Below are 17,592 nucleotides of genomic sequence, written 5' to 3'. Positions count from 1 at the left end.
GAAATCATTTATGGTAAGAAAGAGTTATGATGATATTAAGAGTTGATATCATGTCTCATTGCTAATTAGTGATGAGCCTAGTAAGTCACACACATACACAAGTAATCACCAAATTAAATATGATTTAATTAATTAATTAAAGAGTTAAATTGATTAATTAAATAGGTTTGATTTGCAATTAGATTGCAAAGTCCCTAGCATGGCTTGAAACCAAATCTAGGTTATTCGATATATAGTATAAGTTAAATTTATATTTAAAGTGTTTAAATATGAATTTAATTAATGAAAAATTAATTAATAGAGATTAATTAATTTATTTATATTTTATATAAATTGATTAGAAGAAGAGAAATAATTATTTTGGGTTGAGAACTCAAAATTAAGACACAGGGGTATTTTGATTATTTCACAGGGTGACATGTGGCACCATGAGATGGTGACATATGGCACTACACATAAGCTTGCCAAATGTCTTTTAATTATATAAGATGATTAAAATTAAGATTAAATATAGGTTTGACACTTGGCACAATGTGATTGGGTCAATTAAACCTAGAGCCAATCAAAAGGTGACTTGTGGCAAGGGTTTTAAGCGGTGACCTAGCTATATAAGTGTAAGGATGAAAGAACAAACATAACAAGCTGCCATTCATCTCTTTGTGCCGCCACCCTTGGCTGCCACCCTTTCTCTTCTTCTTCATCTCTCATCAATTCAAAGAGATTAGACAACAATCTCTTGAATTAAAAATACTAGAAATTATTTCTAGTGTCCAGTTTACATCTGTAATCTCTAAAAAGGCAAAACTTGATTTTCTAATTTATAGAAAAAGTTTTAGAAGCTGTTCAAGGGCTGCCATAGGTGATCTTGGTGTGGACAAGCTAGAGGGATAACATCTGGTGTCCTAAGACACATCCTAAAGGTGCCAAATATACTGTAGTACATCAAAAGGTTAGTGCACTTGTTCTTGATCTAATCTAGGGTTCTAATAAATTAATCTATTAATTCTAAAATCTTAAATGGCAAATGTAGATCCAAAAATATATTAAAAGAGTTTTAATATACTGTTTATCATTGAAATCAAATAGATAAAAATAAATCTTGCATGATGCATGTGACCCTAGATGAAAAATTTTGAATTTTAATGATCTAAACTTATGTTTTTCACGCTTTCGCTCCTTCAAAAGCATACCAAATGAAGAGAATATTTTCATTGATGGAGATTTGAATGGACATATAAGAAATGATAGGCAAAGTTATAAGAATGTTCATTGAGGTTTTGGTTTTGGTAGCCAAAATGAGGAGGGAAAAAATATCCTGGATTTTGCTATGGCATACGACCTAATATTAGCAAATACCTACTTTATAAAAAGAGAGTCACATTTAGTGACTTTCAAAAGTGGGCAACATAGAAGCCAAATTGACTCTCTCTTAACCAAGAAGAAAAATAGAGCTCTATGCAAGAATTGTAAGGTCATTTCGAGAGAGGCTTTAATAAGTCAGCATCGGTTGGTGGTCTTGGATGTCAAGTTTAAGAACAATTCAAGTAAGATTAGAAGAAATAGTGTAGCTTGAACAAAGTGGTGGGAGTTCAAAGGAGTAAAGTAAGTGAAGTTCAAAAATGAGCTTCTGGAGTCCGAAGTATGGAAGCTGGATGTGGATGCCAATGGTATGTGAATACATATGGCATCAAAGATTAGAGAAGCAGCCAGAAAAGTACTTGGAAAATCTAGAGGACATGGACCACCCTCAAAAGAGAGATGGTGGTGGAATGAGGAAGTACAAAAGGCAGTAAAGAGAAAGAGAGAATGGTATAAGAAATTATCTAAGTGTGATAATAATGAGGCATATGAACAGTACAAGATAGCAAAGAAATAGGCAAAAAAGGCAGTTAGTCAAGCAAGAGCACAAGCCTTTGAAAAGTTATATGAGAAACTTGGAACTAAAAAAGGAGAAAAAGATATTTATAGATTAGCAAGGAGGAGAGAAAATAAATGTCAAGATCTCAATCAAGTTAGGTGCATTAAGGATAAAGAAGGAAAAGTGTTGGTGAAAGATGAGGACATTAAAGAAAGATGGAGAAATTATTTTGATGATCTCTTTAATGATAGTCAAAGTGGTAATAGTGGGAATATAGACTACATAGCAATAGAAAAGAATGTGAATTATACTAGAAGGATTAGATCTTTAGAAGTAAAGGAATACCTTAAGAGAATGAAAGTAGGTAAAGTTTGTGGACTTGATGAAATACCAATTGAAGTGTAACGCCCTCACTGTAGGTAGTCCGTACATTCTACTGTTTCGGCAACTAATATTTGTTCAGACAGTCAGAATGTCTGGAACTACACTTAAACTATAGTGAGAAGGCATAAGTTGATGGAATAAATGTCAAGAAAATATAGAAAAAATTTAGAGAAAATAAAATAAAATTTAAGAGAATTTATTAATTGGTATAAAATAATAAAAATAACCCAATATGCACCATGAAGGACATGTTGGTCCTTTCACCCCCAGAGGTGAATTTTGACCTAAATATCAAATTAAAAATTTGAGAGAATAAAATAATTAACGTAAATTAAAATTTATGAAATGAATTAGGAAAAATGAGAAAAGAAAAGAAAGAAGAAAAGAAAAGAAAAAGCTTATGACAATTTAAAAAAATTAAAGTACACAAAAATATGTATATATATAAATAGACACAAGATGACAAAAGCCACCAACCAAGTTTTCTTCCTCCTTTTCTCTCTCCCTTGAGCCGGCCACCATTAGAGCACAAGTCCTCCATTTTCATCAAGCTTTGAGCTTGATTTCTCTAAGTTTCTTACTCCAAAACCCTAAACACCCTTCACAAAAATTAACTCCCACACCAAGAGGAAGCTTTTGATTATCATAAAGTGAAGAAATTCCAAGGTTTATACAAGCCAAGAAAGAGATCAAAAAGGTTAGTGCACTAAACTCCTAATCTCTCTTCCCTAAGCATGAAAATCATGCTAAACTAAGTGTAAACTTCATGAAATCAAAAAGAAATTTTGAGAAAAAGGGGCAGTTGAATTTCGGCTGCCCTAAGAGGGGTATGGAATTGATGGTTTTGTTGGTTTTAAATGGGTTAGGGAGGTGGATTAACAAGGTTGAAAATGTTAGAATTTATTTACATAAGTGTATGTGGGATTTGGAAAAATTTAAATTAGGGTTTGATCTTGAATTGGAGATTTTGTGATTTGGCTTGTAATTGATGTTGTTGAGACTATTTGTTGCCTAATTAAAGTGCTATTCATGCAAATTGAAGTAAGGAAGTTGGAGGAGATTGAATATTTGGGAGTGTCATTTTCTGCAGGTTTGGGACTTAATAAGTCCAGTGTGTTTGATGAACCATAACTGAAATTGTGTGACTCCAATTGGTATGAGGCCAAAAATAGCCCATTTTTCATGGAGACACAATGCCTAAATTTCATCAAAATCCTAACCAATTTACTTCCCAAATCTGGATAACCCTGCATAAAACCTAAAAAATGACAAAATGAATAGTACATATTCATTTGGTCATAACTCCCTCTATACTGGTCCAAATGACCTGAATTTGATACCATTGGAAAGCTTAGATATAGGGCTACAATTTTCATGAAGATCACTGAACCCAGAAATGTCTTAAACCATACCAAATTGCTGACCTAAGTTGGGTCACAAAACTGTCCAGAATTAGGTTGTCTAGAAACTGCTGGACATGAACTTACTCGACCAGTTTTTGAAAAATGGCCATAACTTGGTCTACATGAACTCAAATGTAATGAAACCAATGGAAAAATGTCCACAAGACATAGACCTACAAAATTGGTATTTTGACCAAAACTCAGAAATCAAGAGAACTAGGTCAAATAGTTAGAACAATTCACTGCATTAGAACTTGGAATCTGACCAAACTTTACTTCACCCTAGAACAGTCTTTTAGTCATAACTTCCACTAGAAGAATCCAATTGAGATGAGCCATACCTTTCTAGAAACCTAAGAGACAGGGCTACTAAAGGAACGGAAGCGTGAAAAACACAAGTTTATACCATTGAATTCAAAAATTTTCACCTAGGGTCACATGCATCATGCAAGATTTATTTTTATCTATTTGATTTCAATGATAAACAACATATTAAAACTCTTTTAATATGTTTTTGGATCTGTATTTTCCATTTAAGATTTTAAAATTAATCAGATTAATTTTAGAACCCTAGATTAAATCAAGAACGATTACACTAACCTCTTGATGCACTGCAGCGTGTCTGCGCCTTTGAGATTCGTCTTCAGGACACCAGATGTTGTCCCTCTAGCTTGTCCACACCAAGAACACCTATGGCAGCCCTTGAACAGTTTCTAAAGCTTTTTCTATTAATTAGAAATTCAAGTTCTGCCTTTTAAGAGATTAGAGATATAAACAGGACACTAGAAACAATTTCTAGTGTTCTTAATTCAAAAGATTGATGGCTAATCTCTTTGAATTGATGAGAGATGAATAAGAATAGATGAAAAGCCTCAAAGTGGCGTGACAAAGGAGAGGAGTGGCTGCTGGTTATTTTTCTTTTCATAACCACACTTAAATAACTAGGTTAACACATTAAACCCTTGCCACATGTCACCCTTTAATTAGCTCTAGGTTTAAGTGACCCAATCACATTGTGCCAAGTGTCAAACCTATATTTAATCTTGATTTTAATCATCTTACATGATTAAAAAACATTTGGCAAGCTTATGTGTAATCCCATGTGTCACCATCTCATGGTGCCACGTGTCACACTGTGAAATGACCAAAATGCCCCTGTGTCTTAATTTTGAGTTCTTAACCCAAAATAATTAGTTTTCTTCTTCTAATTAATTTATATCAAATATAAATTAATTAATTAATCTCTATTAATTAATTTCTCATTAATTAAATTCATATTTAAACACTTTAAATATAAATTTAATTTATACTACACATCCAATAATCTAGATTTGGTTTCAAGTCATGTTAGGGATTTTGCAATTTAATTGCAAACCAAACCTATTTAATTAATCAATTAAACTCTTTAATTAATTAATTAAATCATATTTAAATAGGTGATAACTTGTGTATGTGTGTGATTTACTAGGTTTATCACTAATTGGCAATGAGACATGATATCAATTCTTAATATCATCAGAAGTCTTTCTTACCATAAATGATTTCTCTAAATCATTTTATGAACCTCATAGACCATGGTTAACACCTAGCATAACATGTCATGGCCACCCAATTAGTAATAAGGTTTACCTTAAATGAACCTATAATCATATGTTACCATGCACTAGAATCTCTCTGTTACAAAATCCCAACTCAAGCTGAAGTCATGGTTTATGTCAAACTCCATTTGCTACGAATATTATGTTCTCTTTTAATTCCAGTTCTTGATTAAAAAGATTTTCTCATCAGAAACTCTTTTCTGAATAAATCTATCTGTCTGCCAGAACTTGAAACATCAAGAACAATTAAATGAACATAGGATTTTATCTCTATTTACTTAGAGGAACAGATTCCATCTTGATCAACACCTACCTCCATATATAACTAGTAGGAGCCAACACATGCCCATATACCCATACATAGTACAAGTATGAAAGCAGTATCAAACTCAAACTACCTATATACAAGATAACTGTGCTATCTCAGGTCTAAAGATTATATGCACTGATATGATTTATGACAAAACATTGACAAGAGTAAACTCCATGTGCTTATCATAAGTGTCACTGGTTCAGCCTACTTATCATTTATAAGTGCCTATCATGTTTGTCATATAGCATGAGACTCACCATTCCATCTTATTTATATCTCATATAAATAACTTGGTAACAAACATGAATACAATCTTTCTGGATAAGTCATGTCCTTATTATGAAGTATCCTCGATTGTGAACCTATTTATGATACTTTGTGCTAGAAATATTGTCACTCATATTCTTAACAACTTAAGAATAATATTTCTAACAAAGTATCAATGGACCTTTTCTATTACACATAAATATATTATGTAAACGGAAAAGTGGAAATGCCTTTTATTAATAAAAATATGTACAAGATACATACTAAATGATATGCTCTAGGGCATACTACTAACAATCTCCCACTAGCATTAGAGCCATTCATTACAATATCTTAGACCTATCTTTTCAAGATGTCGGTCTAACTGAGTCTGTGACATAGGCTTAGTGAATGGATCAGCTGGATTTTCAGCTGATGCTATTTTTTGCATGGCTACATCGCCTCGCCCAACTATTTCTTTGATAATGTGGTAGCACCTTTCTATGTGTTTGGATTTCTGGTGAGACCTTGGTTCCTTAGCCTGTATGACTGCTCCATTATTGTCACAGTGTAGTGGAACTGCTGACTCAATGGAAGGAACTACTGTAAGTTCTATCACGAACTTCTTTATCCAAACAACTTCCTTTGCAACATCTGATGCAGCAATATACTCAGCCTCTGTAGTGGAATCTGCAGTCGTGCTCTGTTTGGAACTCTTTCAACTGACTGCACCTCCATTACAAATGAACACATATCCAGAGGTAGACTTTCTATCATCGATATCTGATTGGCAATCAGAATCAGTATAACCATCCAATTGTAAGTCTCCCCCTCCATAAATCAAGAATAAATCCTTAGTTCTTCTCAAGTACTTAAGGATATTCTTGACAGTTATCCAGTGTTCCAAACCTGGATTGGATTGATATCTGCTAGTCAAACTAACAGCATATGCGATATCTGGCCTAGTACACAATATTGCATACATTAAACTTCCAATAGCCGAAGCATATGGAATCCTGGCCATCTTATCTCTTTCTTCAGGTGTCTTTGGAGACATCTCTTTAGAAAGGTGGATACCATGTCTCACTGGTAACAATCCTCTCTTGGAATCAAGCATGTTAAACCTCTTTAACACATTTTCCAAGTATAGACTTTGAGATAAACCAATTATTCTTTTCGCTCTATCTCTATAGATGCGAATCCCAAGAATATAGGTTGCCTCCCCTAAGTCTTTCATGGAGAATGTATTTGACAACCATACCTTTATAGTCATCAACATACCTGTGTTATTACCCATCAACAGTATGTCATCCACATATAAGACAAGGAAAGTGATAGCACTGTCACTAAACTTCTTATATACACATGGCTCATCCTCATTTTTGATAAAACCAAAGGATTTAATGGCTTCATCAAAACGGATGTTCCAACTCCTTGAAGCTTGTTTCAACCCATAAATGGATCGCTTTAGCTTGCATACCTTGGAACCATCTTGGGATTCAAAACCCCTAGGTTATTCCATGAAAATGTTTTCTTCAATGTATCCATTAAGAAAAGCTGTTTTGACATCCATATGCCAAATCTCATAATCATAGTATGCAGCTATTGCTAATAAAATCCTAATTGATTTAAGCATGGCAATAGGTGAGAAAGTCTCCTCATAGTCGATTCCTTGCCTTTGGCGAAACCCTTTCGCTACTAGCCTTGCCTTATAGGTCTCTACCTTTCTATCAGAACCAATTTTCTTCTTGAAAACCCATTTGTTCCCTATAGGTACAATACCTTCAGGTGGGTCAACAAGATCCCAAACTTGATTCTTATACATAGAATCAATCTCGGATTTCATAGCATCAATCCATTTTGAAGAGTCTATATCTAATATAGCTTCTTCATAAGTAAGTGGATCATCCCCATGATCTACTTCTTCATGAGTAGACAACTCTTGTTCTTCTTCATGAAGAAAACCATATCTCACTGGTCGGTGAGATGCCCTGGTTGTTCTACGAGGAACAGCTGTAGATGTTTCATCAATGGGTATAGGTTGACTAGATGGATCTGTATCCATCTGATCTGTTGGTTGGTCAGAATTCTCCAATTCTAACTCTATTTGCCTTCCTTTGCCACCTTCTTGAACAAACTGTTGTTCAAGAAATGTGGCATCTTTACTTATCATAACCTTTTGTGAAGTAGGCAAATAAAAATAATATCCAAAACTATCTTTTGGATATCCAACAAATCGACCTTTTTCTGATCTGGTCTCCAATTTATCAGTGTTCAGCTTTTTGATATAAGCTGGACAACCCCAAATTTTAACATGCTTAAGACTTGGTTTTCTTCCATGCCATATCTCATAAGGTGTGGAAGAAACTGATTTTGATGGAATCCTATTCAGAATATACAAAGCTGATTCTAATGCAAATCCCCAAAAGAAGATTGGCATATCATTGTAGCTCATCATACTACGTACCATATCCAATAGGGTACGATTTCTCCTTTCAAATACACCATTCAGTTGTGGCGTTCCTGGAGGAGTCGGCTGAGAAACAATGCCATGTTCTCTCAAGTATTCATCAAATTCAGTACTAAAATATTCACCTCCATGATCTGATCGAAGAGCTTTAATACTCTTTCCTGTTTGATTTTCTACTTCAAATTTAAATTCTTTGAACTTTTCAAAAGATTCATGTTTGTATTTCATCAAATACAAATACCCAAACCTTGATTTATCATTAGTAAAGGTAATAAAATAATGAAAACCCCCTCTAACCATTTCTTTAAATGGACCGCATACATCACTATGTATTAGCTCCAAAATATTTTCAGCTCTTAGCCCTTGTCCAACAAAGGGTGATCTAGTCATTTTGCCCTGAAGGCAAGATTCACAAGTTGGAGTAGGCTCAGAGCCCAATGAGGATAGAATCCCCATTTTCTCCAGTTTTGCAATCTTATCTTCTGCAACATGACATAACCTTAAGTGCCAAATATATTTTGAACTTGAGTTGGTTTTCACCATGGCATTGCATTCTTTTAGATCACTTGCATTCAATTTGTGTTTGTCATTATTATCCAAATAATAAAGACCATCATTCATATAACCCGAACCAACATATTTATTTCCAAAATAAATATTGCAAACATCATCTGTGAACTGAAATTCATAGCCATTTATAGTCAAACTAGATATAGAAATGATGTTCTTAAAAGCATCAGGTACATATAAAATATTATCTAAACACAAAACATGTCCAAACATGTAAAAAGAGTTAGATCCTATGGCTAAAGCTTCAACAGTTGAGCCATTGCCAATCCGGACTCTAATATCTTGAGAACGCAAGCTGCTACTATTTGCTAGTTCCTGCATATCATTAGAAATGTGAGAACTGGCACCAGTATCTAAAACCCAAGCTGTAGATGAACTATGAGTATCATCAGAATCTAAATAACAAGATATGGACATACCTTCCAAAGGTGTATCCTTCTTGTCCTTCAGAGAAGCAAGATACTTTAGACAGTTCCTTTTCCAGTGCCCATCCTTTTGGTAGTGGAAACACTTTCCTTTACCTCCATCAGCTTTAGTCTTCCTTTTCTGTTTAGCTATTTTCTTAGAAGGACCAGGAATCTGAGGTTTCTTTTTCTTATTGTTCTTCTTCTTATTGGACTTTCCAGCAGAAAAAGATGCAACCAAAGCTACCTCTTTTCCTTTATTGCCTGGCATATTCTTTTGGGCAATAACCAGCATGTTGAGTAAACCAGCTAAGGTGCATTCCTGTTTAGTCATATGGAAATTTATCACAAAATTCCCAAAAGACTCAGGAAGGGACTGAAGGATCAAATCCGTCTATAGTTGGAAATCCATGTTGAAGTCAAGATGTTCCAGCTGCTCAATCAGCCGAATCATCTTGTGGACATGATCCCCAATATTCTGTCCCTTAGACATCCTCATACGGAATAGTTGTCTAGATATCTCATACCTAGCATTCCTGCTGTGCTCACCATACAACTCTTGTAGGTGAAGGAGGATCTCACTCACACTCTGCATGTTCTCATGTTGCTTCTGTAACTCATTACTCATGGAAGCAAGCATGTAACACTTAGCTCTCATATCATGCTACTTCCACTTGTCCAAAGTTTCATGTTCCTCTTGTGTGGCCTCTGGAGGTAAGGGACCAGGAACATTTGAATCTAGAACATATCCTATATGTTCAAGGTTCAGGACAAGTTTCAAATTTCTTAGCCAACTGCATGATTAGGTCCTGTCAACCTATTGTGATCAAGTATGCTTGCAAGGATATTGGATGGTGGTGGTTGTTTTGTGCTCATTTTTATCAGAAAATTAACTGCAGAAAATAACCAGATTAATTAGTAAATGTATCATGTAATTAATCAAAATGATTATGGTCTTTTAATCAAATTGGTCCTCCCACTAACTTAGCAAATCCTACACTTCCAAAGTAGAAAACAAAAATCCTAGTTGGATGGATTTCTAGTGGCTGATTGAATTCTTATAATTCTATTGATCATCCTCAGGTACATCCGTTATTGGAATTACAATAAACTATAAGTGAGCAACTCCTTGCCCATCACATCTCATGTGAGGTTCAATCCTTTACCTAGCCCCTAATGCTTAAAATCTCAGGTACATCCATTATTGACTTATCTTGCATTAGTTAAGTTGATCCCATTGAGCCAGTAATTATGCAAATAATTTTAATGTCCTCAGGTACATCCAATATTGGCCACTAAACCATTTACATATTTACAACATCTCATGCTTAACAATTATTCTTAAGAAAATCTCTTAAATTAATTGCATCTTATGTAACTATTTAAAATTTCTTAAAATAATTGCCCCAATGGAGGGCCTATGTTATAATTACTTTAATTATAGCATTTCCAACTCAATCATTTGTTTGGAAGATTTTATGGTCATTCTAATTACTATTAAGGTCTCACTTTGCACATTATCCATTTAGCATGCATATATCATATAATAGCATACATTCCCATACATCTCATGCATTCATGGATAAGCAATAAATATGGTATGATCATGGACTTTCTAAGGGATTCAATTCTGAGCCACCAAGAATTGAATCAGGGCATTCCTAGGTGCATTTCATTCATTCATTCATTTTAGAAGAGTTGCTGAAGGAGTACATAATCAACACTTGATCTTGAATTCCTCCCACTGGTCCCACAAATGCTCTTGACCTCCTTGAAATTCTTGCAATCCAATATTACATAGTAATCCTTGGCATACCAAGGCGAATTTACAAGAACTTAAATAAATGAAATTACAACCCAAAAATTATTACAAACTTAATAATACATGCCCAAAATAAATTAAAATAAATTAATTAATTTACAATCCCAAAGAAACATAAAAGAAATAAATCCAATCACATTGATCTTTTATAGTCTATGATCATCCATTATGCATATCACTATTTAACAATTAAATAAAACATACATACTTAAATTAAATTGAATATCTCATATTCAACTTAAAAATCCAGATTTGAATATGATTCAAATAAATTTAAAAATTCAGATTTGAATCTCATTCAAACAAATTTAAAAATTCAGATTTGAATCACATTCAAACATTTTTTAAAAAATCATATTTGAATCACATTCAAATATTTTTTAAAAAATCAGATCTGAATTTTATTCAATCAATTTTAAAAAATCAGATTTAAATATGATTCAAACAACTTTAAAAAATTCAGATTTGAATCACATTTAAACAACTTTTAAAATTCAGATTTGAATCACATTCAAACAATTTTTAAAATTCTGATTTGAATCATAATTTAATTGTGTGATAAAAAATTCTAATTAAACAATTTAATTAGTCATAAAATGGATCTTAGATCATAAAACAATTGCACATTCACCATCCATTTACCTTTGCACATCATTGTGGTGCATCAACCATGCGCACCATGGTGTTCATCATTTGTGCCGCCACCTTGGCTTTGCAACCAGCAATGAACTTTTGATCTCATGATCAAACACACAATTAAATCATATAAACATCAATCTAAATGGCAAATATAGTGGCTCTGATATCAATTGAAGGAACGGAAGCGTAAAAAACACAAGTTTATACCATTGTATTCAAAAATTTTCACCTAGGGTCACATGCATCATGCAAGATTTATTTTTATCTATTTGATTTCAATGATAAACAACATATTAAAACTCTTTTAATATGTTTTTGGATCTGTATTTGCTATTTAAGATTTTAAAATTAATCAGATTAATTTTAGATCCCTAGATTAAATCAAGAACGATTACACTAACCTCTTGATGCACTGCAGCGTGTCTGCGCCTTTGAGATTCGTCTTCAGGACACCAGATGTTGTCCATCTAGCTTGTCCATACCAAGAACACCTATGGCAACCCTTGAACAGCTTCTAAAGCTTTTTCTATTAATTAGAAATTCAAGTTCTGCCTTTTAAGAGATTAGAGATGTAAACAGGACACTAGAAACAATTTCTAGTGTTCTTAATCCAAAAGATGGCTAATCTCTTTGAATTGATGGCTAATCTCTTTGAATAGATGGCTAATCTCTTTGAATTGATGAGAGATAAAGAAGAATAGATGAAAAGCCTCAAAGTGGCGTGACAAAGGAGAGGAGTGGCTGCTGGTTATTTTTCTTTTTATAACCACACTTAAATAGCTAGGTTAACACATTAAACCCTTACCACATGTCACCCTTTGATTAGCTCTAGGTTTAAGTGACCCAATCACATTGTGCCAAGTGTCAAACCTATATTTAATCTTGATTTTAATCATCTTACATAATTAAAAAACATTTGGCAAGCTTATGTGTAATCCCATGCGTCACCATCTCGTGGTGCCACGTGTCACACTGTGAAATGACCAAAATGCCCCTGTGTCTTAATTTTGAGTTCTTAACCCAAAATAATTATTTTTCTTCTTCTAATTAATTTATATCAAATATAAATTAATTAATTAATCTCTATTAATTAATTTCTCATTAATTAAATTCATATTTAAACACTTTAAATATAAATTTAATTTATACTACACATCCAATAATCTAGATTTGGTTTCAAGTCATGCTAGGGACTTTGCAATTTAATTGCAAATCAAACCTATTTAATTAATTAATTAAATCATATTTAAATAGGTGATAACTTGTGTATGTGTGTGACTTACTAGGCTCATCACTAATTGGCAATGAGACATGATATCAATTCTTAATATCATCAGAACTCTTTCTTACCATAAATGATTTCTCTAAATCATTTTATGAACCTCATAGACCATGGTTAACACCTAGCATAGCATGCCATGGCCACCCAATTAGTAATAAGGTTTACCTTAAATGAACTTATAATCATATGTTACCATGCACTAGAATCTCTCTGTTACAAAATCCCAACTCAAGCTGGAGTCATGGTTTATGTCAAACTCCATTTGCTATGAATATTATATTCTCTTTTAATTCCAGTTCTTGATTAAAAAGATTTTCTCATCAGAAACTCTTTTCTGAATAAATCTATCTGTCCTGGCCAGGAACTTGAAACATCAAGAACAATTAAATGAACATAGGATTTTATCTCTATTTACTTAGAGGAACAGATTCCATCTTGATTAACACCTACCTCTATATATAACTAGTAGGAGCCAACACATGCCCATATACCCATACATAGTACAAGTATGAAAGCAGTATCAAACTCAAACTACCTATATACAAGATAACCGTGCTATCTCAGGTCTAAAGATTATATGTACTGATATGATTTATGACAAAACATTGATAAGAGTAAACTCCATGTGCTTGTCATAAGTGTCACTGGTTCGGCCTACTTATCATTTATAAGTGCCTATCATGTTTGTCATATGGCATGAGACTCACCATTCCATCTTATTTATATCTCATATAAATAACTTGGTAACAAACATGAATACAATCTTTCTGGATAAGTCATGTCCTTATTATGAAGTATCCTCGATTGTGAACCTATTTATGATACTTTGTGCTAGAAATATTGTCACTCATATTCTTAACAACTTAAGAATAATATTTCTAACAAAGTATCAATGGACCTTTTCTATTACACATAAATATATTATGTAAATGGAAAAGTGGAAATGCCTTTTATTAATAAAAATATGTACAAGATACATACTAAATGATAACTCTAGGGCATACTACTAACAGCTACAACCTTGGTTTAGAAACCTTCCTTAAATTATGAATTTAAGAACCTAAAAAAGTGACCTGCTATCACTCACCTGAACTGAACACCTGTTGGCACAGGGTATATGAGTCCAGGTCAGTTATTTAGCCATAAATAATTTCACAAAACTTGAAAAATTATGATTCAAATTTCTCAATGATCGTAAGATATAGGACAACAATTTCTAAGAAGATAACTATGCCTAAAAGTGACTGCAACATGTTCCATTAATTAGGTAAAATTTAAGTCCAAAAGCTACCAAGTTAAGAAACCAAAATCTGGAAATGAACCAGTTATGGTTATTTGACCATAACTTGAGTTTTATAAACCTAAATGACATGATTCAAAAAGGAAAATAAAGGCAAGACATAGAGGACCAACTTCCATTAAGGAAGTGTGGCCAAACAGTAGTCACAATTTATTCAATTTGATATGCAAAAATAAGACAGAAAAGCTAAACCTAAAGAAAGGTTTTTGAAATAAATTATTGACTTATCCCTAATAAGTCACTACATGCTAAATTACATGAAATAGGTATGTGGGATCTGCTTTCCCACTGGAAGGTGACTTGAAATAAGTTAATACATAAAATGTAAATTATCTAAATAGTTTGTTAAATACATAAGTCATATGAAAACACACTTTGAACCTATGTTTTCATCATATATGAAATAAAAATACTATAAATATAGTACATGACATAAAATAATGAGTGATAAATACATAAGTTATATGAATATGTACTTGGGACCTATGTTCCCATTATAATGACATGAAAATGGTATAAAGCATAGATAGTACATAAAGTGAAATAACAATATGTTATGAACCCTTAATAGTACATAGCATGAAATAATAAAACTATAAGTGCTTAATAGTACTGAATTGCCTATAGTAAACCTAGGCTTATATTTATATCGTTGGATTGATTGGTATACCAATTAGGGACTACAAATAGCAGTACTACTTACAGAGCAAATCATGAATTGACAATATATATCTATTATGATTGTTCTACAGGATATATGCCTATTTATTGGCCATTGTGCCTAACCTTATTTCTGGCCTCGTGCCTGACAGCTGGCCTCATGCCTGGCAGATGTATACAGAGTAGACATATGGCTATCTAACCCGTATACTCCCATGTATCCAGCATTATAGTTTATTATAGGTTACTTGGGCATAAATATATAGATATGACATGAAATACACCGATATAACATAAAATAGGCTGATGTGATTCCAAAGACTCTAATATGAGTTTAAAAAGTCAAAGAATGAAATTAATACACAGAAAAGATACTAATAATTAATTTATTTCTAAAGTACAGAAAAGTCATAAATGACTTAGACTATATAAGAAATGAACAGAAAAGATACTATTAAATTTAACTGTTCCCAAAGTGTAGGAAATTTATAAATGTCTTAAAATTGATGATAATTTCACTGATATGAGTTTAAGAAAACTGAAAATAAGATATATGCACTGATAAGATCCTGATAAGTAAATTATTCCCAAAGTGAAATAAAATATATAATTGACCTAGAAGTGTAAAATTCTACATAGAGCTATTACTTTTAATTATTCAGTTATTATTCCTTAAAATTATGCTCCACTAAGCAATTTGCTTAGCGCGTTGGTTTTTCCATTGTGTAGGTACTGGAGATCAGCAGCCGCCATAGTAGTATTCTGACTGTAGTTGACCAAATCTACATATAGTTTAGAGTTCACCTCATTAGTCTTTTGTATTTTGGTAGGGCCCATGTATAGACTAGTATTTTGTTCATGTAATTATAGTTGATGATGTAATAAATTGTATTGATACTTTTGAGACTGTAAAATAAGCTCATGAACTTGTATATAATTTTCATATGTATCAAATGAATTTCATTTTCTTGAAATAATATGATATGGCACATGGAAAAATGATACAGATATGAAATTATTTTTAACAGGTAACTATTGGATCCCGCCAGATGCCGATAAATCAAAGGAGGCTCTGCTCGGGTTTCCACAAAGATAAAATTGTAAAAAACAAAAAAAAAATTTCCATATGTTTTCTATAATGTTTAAAATTAACAATGGACATGATAAGACAGGATAGGGTACTCTAGCACCAAATGTAATACTTCTTGCTTGGCTGTACAATAGATGGGTAAGGGGCGTGACATGAAGTGTGGAAGTGTTTGGGAGATGTGGGAGTGGCATGGTTAACTAAATTTTTTAATAAGATTCTAAAGTCAAAGAAAATGCCTGATGAATGGAGGAGCAGTATTTTAGTACCTAATTTTAAAAATAAGGGAGATATACAGAGTTGCTCAAATTATAGGGGAATTAAACTCATGAGCCATACTATGAAGTTATGGGAGAGAGTTGTGGAACATAGACTACGTCAGGACACTTCTATCTCTCTCAATCAATTTGGCTTCATGCCTGGTCGTTCAACTATGGAAGCGATCTTTCATTAGAAGCTCGATGGAGAAATATAGAGATGTGAAGAAAGATCTACACATGATTTTTATCGATTTGGAGAAGGCTTATGATAGTGTTCTAAGAGATATCTTATGGAGAGTGTTAGAATAAAAGAGGGGATCTATTAGGTACATACAAGTGTTGAAGGATATGTATGAAGGAGAAATTACTATTGTGCGCACAGTGGGAGGGGACACAATAGATTTGTCACACCTTACCCCTCTGTAAGGCATAACATGATCCCGTAGAATACTTAATGAACTACCAAACTTCACCTACTGATAACTCATTAAGTACCCTACAAGGGATTTTAAAACAATTTTCTTACTTTTGATAAGTGGTGAGCATTTTCTAATAAGTATTTAAAACATTTAGTTAAAATTACAACTAGTTAATATTTTTGGCCCATTTTATTTTTACGCAAATTTTATAAAAATTTTGACAGAGTTCCCTCTGTATTTTGAGAAAAGAGTTCTTCAAATACCTATAAAAAGCACTTCTAAAAATTTTTCTCAACAACTGCTTCAATTTCATACTCAATCTCAATCAATTTCTCAACACATTTATCAACTTTCAAATTTCAAATCCACTATCCAATGATCATCAAAATACTAGCAATCCATTTCATTCAAATAAAATAAAATAGTTCCATTCATATTTCATTAGAAACAAAACAATTTAGATACATCATTACAAAATTTACATTAAGAGAATTTCAAACTACAATATATATTACAACTTTATACAAATTTTATACAAACTGCTCAAGACCCATTTTTACATGTCCATACATTTATGTGCAATATATACATCAAAAGAAATATTTACAGTTAGGGTATAAATTATACCCGAAGACTTCAAGCTGAATGATTCTCAATCTTCAGCAGCTCAGTCTGCTGCTCCTCTAGTCTCTAAATCTGCGATAGCAATAAACGCTATCGCTGAGTACTAGGACTCAGTGGTGCACAACATACTAAAATAATCTTTATGCAAAACTTAAATCACATTTATTTAAAAATTTGGCTGAACATGAGAATTAAGTACAAATCATGCATTATGAGATTTTAATCCCAAACAATTTCATTTTGAAGTATCAAA

Source organism: Hevea brasiliensis, chromosome 7 (assembly GCF_030052815.1).
Source record: "Hevea brasiliensis isolate MT/VB/25A 57/8 chromosome 7, ASM3005281v1, whole genome shotgun sequence".
NCBI lineage: Eukaryota > Viridiplantae > Streptophyta > Magnoliopsida > Malpighiales > Euphorbiaceae > Hevea > Hevea brasiliensis.
The sequence above is the reverse complement of the archived record's forward strand: the minus strand, read 5'-3'. Positions refer to the sequence as shown.